The sequence below is a fragment of the Vanacampus margaritifer genome, chromosome 5, assembly GCF_051991255.1.
Source record: "Vanacampus margaritifer isolate UIUO_Vmar chromosome 5, RoL_Vmar_1.0, whole genome shotgun sequence".
Taxonomy (NCBI): Eukaryota; Metazoa; Chordata; class Actinopteri; order Syngnathiformes; family Syngnathidae; genus Vanacampus; species Vanacampus margaritifer.
In genome coordinates, this window is record NC_135436.1 from 5,483,835 (window position 1) to 5,491,058 (window position 7,224).

A 7,224-nucleotide genomic window follows, 5' to 3' on the forward strand; every position below is an offset into this window, starting at 1 on the left:
TTATAAGATTTTTAATTAACTCTTTGACTGCCAGACGTTTTCAAAAACGGGTTGTCCCCAGTGCCAGCCGATTTAAGCATTTTGACTGATCTTTCAAGGTCCACAGAAAATGTTGTGTTTGGACTATGGAAACACACATACTACCAAATGAAAGATTGGACTCTCATCTTTCATCAGAAAAAAAAAGTTTGTTTCTACCTGTAAGAATTATTTTGGAGGATTATTATACATTTGCCGTGTTGAAGTAAATTGCCTCTTGGGAAACACAAGTCAACGTAATAGTGTAGTAATTTCTGTTTATGATTGCTATGTATTGCAAAGGAGTGTTATTGTATTTGGTGAAGTTGCAAGTGGACGACTCAGCTGCCGAGTGGGGACAACTGATAAGAAGACGAGACGCACGTCAACGCCAGGGTCCCTGGACTTGCATGCCGCATTAGAGAGTGTGAAGTGAGATAGGAGTTGTTTTTCTCTTTCTGTCATGTAATCAGATGCCCCGATTAGTACATATAAGAGGACTATTTGAGTGATGAACCAAGAGAGACTCTGTACCGATCAAACTAAGGCTGCAGTTTTCTCTTCCTCATGAGTCCTCATGAGTAATAAATTTGGAACCAGATGCTTCTTCTCTCTTTATTTGATAAATGTCTACATCTGAACCTGACATTAAATTGGTCCTTCAAAGCCGGATTGCAACATACCGGAGGTGCCCAGAGGCAGAGCCGACGACCAAGAAAGACCGTGGCCACGGCAGCTGTCCCTTTTTAGGGGACTGGACCTCGGCCCTGTTTCTGGGGACTGAAAGTTGAAGCAATCCAGGAAGAGAGAAGGCAACACTGGTAGGACACTTATATTTTCATTGGCGGATTTTTGGTAAATAAGTGTCCGTTTAAAGTTAAGGGCGACGGTGTCCTGTACGTATTTAAACCAGAGAAAAAAAAGAAAAAAGAACTGAGGGGAAGGGAAAAGACAGAGGAGTCTAGAAAACAGAGGGGAGGGGAAAAGACAGAGGAGTCTATAAAACTGAGGGAGGGGAAAAGACAGAGGAGTCTATAAAACTGAGGGAGGGGAAAAGACAGAGGAATCAAAACCGTAAGAATACTAGTCAATGTTGCGTAAAGAGACAGAGAGAGTCTATAAAAGAGGGCGACGGTGTCCTACGCGCGTAAATAAAGAGGGGGTGTGAGTGGAGGTTCGCTACCTCGGTGTGAGTGGAGGTTCGCTACCTCATTATTGTTTGTTCGGGGATTTAAAGTCAGTTTAATCTCCTTAAGAGAATCGCTGACTCCAACATGGAGAAAACAAATAGCAAAATAGCCAACAAGAAAGACCCGAAACAACAGTTAACATGTAAGGACTGCAAGTTTGTAGAAAACCAATGTCCTTCTAAAACAAAACATTTAAATTTGTGGATAACGAAATATGAATTTGCTGGCCAGCTTAATACACAAAAAATATTTAACTTGCAAGTTTTTTGTTTTTGTTTTATTAAATAAAAATCTTTATAAGTGGGCCGCTATATTGACACATGGTGTGACCCATGTGTCAACAGGGGGAATGGTAGGACGGATACACAGAATGTATACGACATATGGCTTTAATTTATTCTCAAAATTTTTTATTATTATTATTATTTATTATCATTAACAGTGGCAACGAAGCCAGTTTGGCCGATTACATGCGAAAAACATTAGAGAAAAGAGATGAATTGAAACTACCAGAAGGCGATTGTGCTTCTCTCCAACAGGAAGAACTAGTAGCTCCAGGAGACTGGGTACTGATCCGAAGCCTCAAAAAGAAGCACTGGAATTCTCCAAAGTGGGAAGGCCATCATCAAGTGCTGCTGACCACGCCGACGGCCATAGAGATTGAAGCAGGGAGCACTTGGATGCATCTTACGCATTGTAAAAAGGTCATCTCAACCGACAAACCCAACAGGGAGGGTGAGCGAAAGTCTGATTCAAAGGTGGGAGCAGATATATAGAATCTGAAAATACCTGCGGTCAGTGAAGTTTTCCAAGACGCCTAACCTAATTAGGGGTTCTCGGTCGACATGGCTATTGCGTGGATAAGATTTGCGGTGCTATGTTGTGTGGTCTTTGTGACCGTGAAGGCTATTCATTCACCAAATTGTTTGATTCTTTGATAGATGCAACTGGTGGTTGTGCATTGGTGTCTCTGCAGTTACCGGTGTTTATTTTTCCATCCACACTGGGGGATATTCAGAGAGCAGTTTCAGCTCATGATCCCCTCCACCATCTCTCAAGAAAGCGACGTGCTTCCTGGTGGGACGGTGGACCAACCTATTTGGATGCAATTGGAGTTCCTCGCGGCGTTCCGGATGAGTATAAGTTGGCAAATCAAATTGCAGCGGGGTGGGAATCTATTTTCATATGGGTCACACCCAATAAAAATGTAGACCGAATCAACTACATCCATTACAATGTACAAAAATTGGGGAATTATACTGAAGAAGGATTTATAGCTGTCAGAGAACAATTGGCTGCAACATCACTCATGGCGTTCCAGAACCGCATTGCGGTCGACATGCTACTGGCAGAGTGAGGTGGCGTTTGCGCTATGTTTGGGGACCAGTGTTGTACATTTATACCAAACAACACATCTCCGGATAGGTCCTTCACGAGAGCCATTGAAGGCCTGCGCACCCTGAATCGAAAGATGAAAGAACACTCAGGTGTGTCCACCTCAGCATGGGACGAGTGGTGGGAAAAAACGTTTGGTAAATATAAAAGTTTGGTATTTTCTGTCATGATTTCTATGACTCTGATCACCTCAATTCTTGTGCTGTGTGGATGTTGTTGTATTCCCTGCATTCGCGCATTACTCGTCCTATTTTACACACCTTAAAACTTAAAACATAGAAAGGGGACATGATGGAATGTTTAAGTTTGTCATCCAGTAAATGATTCAACTGAATAAAACCTTTAAATCAAAGTTCTTTTGATGACAAAATTTTTGGAGGCAAATGTAGAATAAACAGGAGGGAAATGTAAGAATTATTTTGGAGGATTATTATACATTTGCCGTGTTGAAGTAAATTGCCTCTTGGGAAACACAAGTCAACGTAATAGTGTAGTAATTTGTGTTTATGATTGCTATGTATTGCAAAGGAGTGTTATTGTATTTGGTGAAGTTGCAAGTGGACGACTCAGCTGCCGAGTGGGGACAACTGATAAGAAGACGAGACGCACGTCAACGCCAGGGTCCCTTGACTTGCATGCCGCATTAGAGTGTGTGAAGTGAGATAGGAGTTGTTTTTCTCTTTCTGTCATGTAATCAGATGCCCCGATTAGTACATATAAGGGGACTATTTGAGTGATGAACCAAGAGAGACTCTGTACCGATCAAACTAAGGCTGCAGTTTTCTCTTCCTCATGAGCAATAAATTTGGAACCAGATGCTTCCTCTCTCTTTATTTGATAAATGTCTACATCTGAACCTGACACTACCTTATTCCGTTCTTCAGCAATCAACAATAGAAAATAGGTTAGTTTCACCGAAATGCTCTGTTTTGAAACAAAAAGCGGAGAAAAAGAGCTTTTTGTGAAACGATGTTATTTCATGCACTCCAGTGAATTCTACACTTCTTTTTGTCCATAAATGATGCCACAAACACCTAAATAGTGCTTTACTTCTGTAATACACCACCACCAACAATGAAAAAGTGTTTTTAGTTTGCAAAATAACCAGTTTATTTACAGAACAGCGTAACAGTTTATTTACAGAACAGCGTAACAGTTTATTTACAGAACAGCGTAACAATTTGACAAAGTATTTACAAAGGTGTGCATGTGTGACTATTTACAATTGTGTGGAGTTTGAACTACACAATTTTTCTTTTTGTGTGGTATACAGTGAAACACTCCCCTGGGTGCAAGGGGATACAGCAGGATTTGCACCACAGGTTTGTTTCACTGCGAATGCCCTTTCGTGTGCAGACCCTACACTTTCTTGCTGGCTTTTTTTTCCGGGGAGTAGCAGGAATGTGTTGCAGCGTGTGTTTGGCCATGTTGCCATCAAGTCGGCTTTCAGGATCATTATGTGGTGACCTGGTGTTTTGTCTGGCTTCATGTCCTTCCATCCCAACTTCCTCCTGGTCTTGTGGCAACAGCCACCCTCTCACCACCTGCTGGATGAATTCCAAAAAATGTTGACACTTCCCAGGATTTTTTGCTTTGTGCAATATGTATGCATTGAACATGCATATCTGGAACATATATGCAACAAACTTTTTGTGCCACTTCAAAGTTTTACGTGTGAATGGGTGGTATGAGATGTTTTGATCCATCTTGTCCACTCCATTCATCTTGGAATTGTAGTCCACAACACAAATGGGTTTTTGGAAAGGCACTTTTTTTTTTTGTGCCTTCCGCCACACCTCCACTGTCCGCATTTCATCTTCATGAAACGTTGTCACCATCCTCAACAAACGTTTGTCCTGCCATGCCACAATCAAAACATTTGTGTTGTGCCTTACCAGTTTCCCCCCCACCCCAAGGCCAGTGTTTGTTAGGCATGTGATCTCACTGGGTTCACCCCTGTTTTTCCTCAGCGTTCCACAAACATTGGTACGTGCTGCCAGGAGACGTTCACACAAAGCAATCGAATTATAAAAATTGTCCATAAATAGTGTGTACCCATTTCCTGGCAGACGATCCAGTAAGTTGAACACTGTGTCAGGGAGAGAACAACTAATACCAACATAGGGTTGCATATTAAAACAATAGCCGGTTTGGGAGTCACACAAAATGTATGATTTGATACCATATTTGACCGGCTTTTGGGGGTTGTACACCTTGAACGAAAGACGTCCCTGGAAACTCATCATTCCCTCATCAATGCAGATATTCCTGCCCGGTTGAAACAGTTCCTTGAATTTGCTTACAACGTGATTGAACACAGGACAAATTTTAAATAGTTTGTCGTCTGAACTGTGTGTCTCGTTGTCATTGAAATGCAGGAAACTCCAGATGAGCTGGAAGCGGTTTCGAGGCATCGCGCGACTGAAAAATGGTGTCGTCTCTATTTCATCCTGAGTCCAATACATTTCTATACTGGGCTTGTTTATATAACCAGTAAGAAATTGCAGTGCAAAAAAAGTTTTGAGTTCGGACACAGACACTGGCTTCCAAGCATGACTCCTGCAGTGTGGCAGACTTTCAGCCCGTTTTTGCATAGACTGGCGTGCATATAGGTTTGTCTGATCAGCAATGTGCTGCAGAAGCTCGTCCGTGATGAAGAGTTGCAGGAAGTCAACTGGCCGGGTCGAATTCAGCTCTGCTGCGGCACCTCTCGGTCCTGGCTCCGCAGTAAAGGTGAATGAGTTTGGCTGCCAGCCTGCTTCATGCCAGACAGAATTTTTGGGATCTGCAAATATACATTTCAATATCATATAATATTCATTTTAGATCAGTGTGATGCTATATATGTGTTTACCTTTTTTCTGGGATCCACTGGTCCTTGGACCTTTATTTTGCTCACTCTGAGGAGTGTCACTCTGAGCTGCAGCTGAAAGAAATATATACAATTACAATAATATCGAAAGACCGTTTTCTTTTGTTGTTACGGTGTATTGAAAACATTTTTTTTATACCTCTCTTTGTCGTCTTTGCAGAGGGACGTCGTTGTGAGCACGATCCGCGATCTATGAATGCACATTCACGTTACACGAGGCGCTAACAGCGTGCCGGAAAAGTATCTCATAGCAAGTTTGTGCTTACCTTCGCAGTCTTCTGCGGATAAAAGACTGTCCGTATCACTTTCTCCATGGTCAGATTGTACCCACTCCTCCGAAGAATATCCATCGGACTCAGGATACTCTTCGTTGTCGTCCGAATCAACGTCCTCGTGCGGAGAAGTGCTCGGTCGTGCACCACGTTTTCCGGAGCTAGCACCGCTAGCCTCTGAGGCCTTAAAACGTGGTCGAAGCTGCCGCCGCGTGTACGCTGCAACTTCGGCATCAACCTCGTTGTCACCATCATCATCATCGTCGTCGTCCGATTTAACGTCCTCGCGTGCAGAAGTGCTCGGTCGTGCACGACGTTTTCCGGTGCTAGCACCGCTAGCCTCTGAGGCCTTAGGACGTGATCGAAGCTGCCGCCGCGTCAACGCTGCAGCTTCGGCGTCAACCTCGTTGTCACCATCATCATCCCCGTCGTCACAAACGTGCACTTTAGCACTGGTTGATGCTTCTCCTTTTTGAAAAAACCGATCAAGCGTGAGCTGCTTCTTACCATCGGTCGCCATTTTTTGTTTCTCCTCAATTCTCATCTCCTCCTCGACGCTCTCGCCCCGCCTTGCCTTTTATACTACTGACGCCCACCCGATCTTGTCAAAAGAGAGTCATCGCTGACCTCTAGGGGCCAAAAATAGTCATTAGGCTCAAGAAACCTGCTTGAAACTTTCAGGAGAGCTCCGCAAGCCTTCACAGCACCCGTTTAAAAAAAAAAAAAAAAAAAAATGGGAGGACGTTTTTTAACGTCTTTGGCGCTCCTCCGTAGGTTTTTGCAGAACGTCATTTAACGTCTTTGGCAGTAAAAGAGTTAATTAATCGATTTTAATCTCATGTCTGCTAAAGGTCCCCAAATAAAGAATTTGAATTATAGGACATTACAAAATTGTAGTGCATGACTAATCAATTGAATACACCAAGAAGAAAAGATTTTAAATCCACATTTCTATTGTTGAAGTGTGCTTCATGAATGAAATGCCAAAGAAATCGTTTAAGCACATCAACAAACCAATTAGACCATGCAATATTTAAAAAAATAATCAAAACTTCAATTTTGTTCAAAAAAAGTTTGAACAAAGTTGAATCTAAACTTCCACAAGCTGAGGTTTGGTGTAGGATGGCATGAGATGAACTGATAATAGCTGTAGTGGTTTTTGAGCTAAACTAACAAACTGGGAATCAGGAAAAGTTAGAAGGTTAGAAGGAGAGGTTAACAAAAATCTAAAGCTACAATATCTGGGTCATAACAACTCAAACCCAAAAGTTCCTCTGGGGCTACAGTATTGAAGGTATTATTTGATTACTATATTAAATGTAATCTTTGCGTGTTCAAAAATAATTGAATAAGAGATCTGATGAAGAAGCCTTCTTTGCAAAGAGAATTTATTTTAGGAGCTCCTAAAAGACACAAGATTTAATGCTTACATTCTAATGTGATGTTAAGCCTCGAGTGTGTCAATATGAAAACACAC

At 42.2% G+C, this 7,224-nt stretch overlaps 1 long non-coding RNA gene across 1 annotated transcript; it reads right to left on the minus strand.

Moving 5' to 3' along the window:
- Positions 1-4,938: 4,938 nt before the first annotated feature.
- On the minus strand, positions 4,939-5,787 carry LOC144051703 (uncharacterized). Its single transcript, XR_013294019.1, has 4 exons — positions 5,742-5,787; positions 5,615-5,665; positions 5,458-5,529; positions 4,939-5,388 (listed from the first exon to the last, which is right to left on the minus strand). It is a non-coding gene; the product is annotated as an uncharacterized LOC144051703 (long non-coding RNA).
- Positions 5,788-7,224: the final 1,437 nt, after the last annotated feature.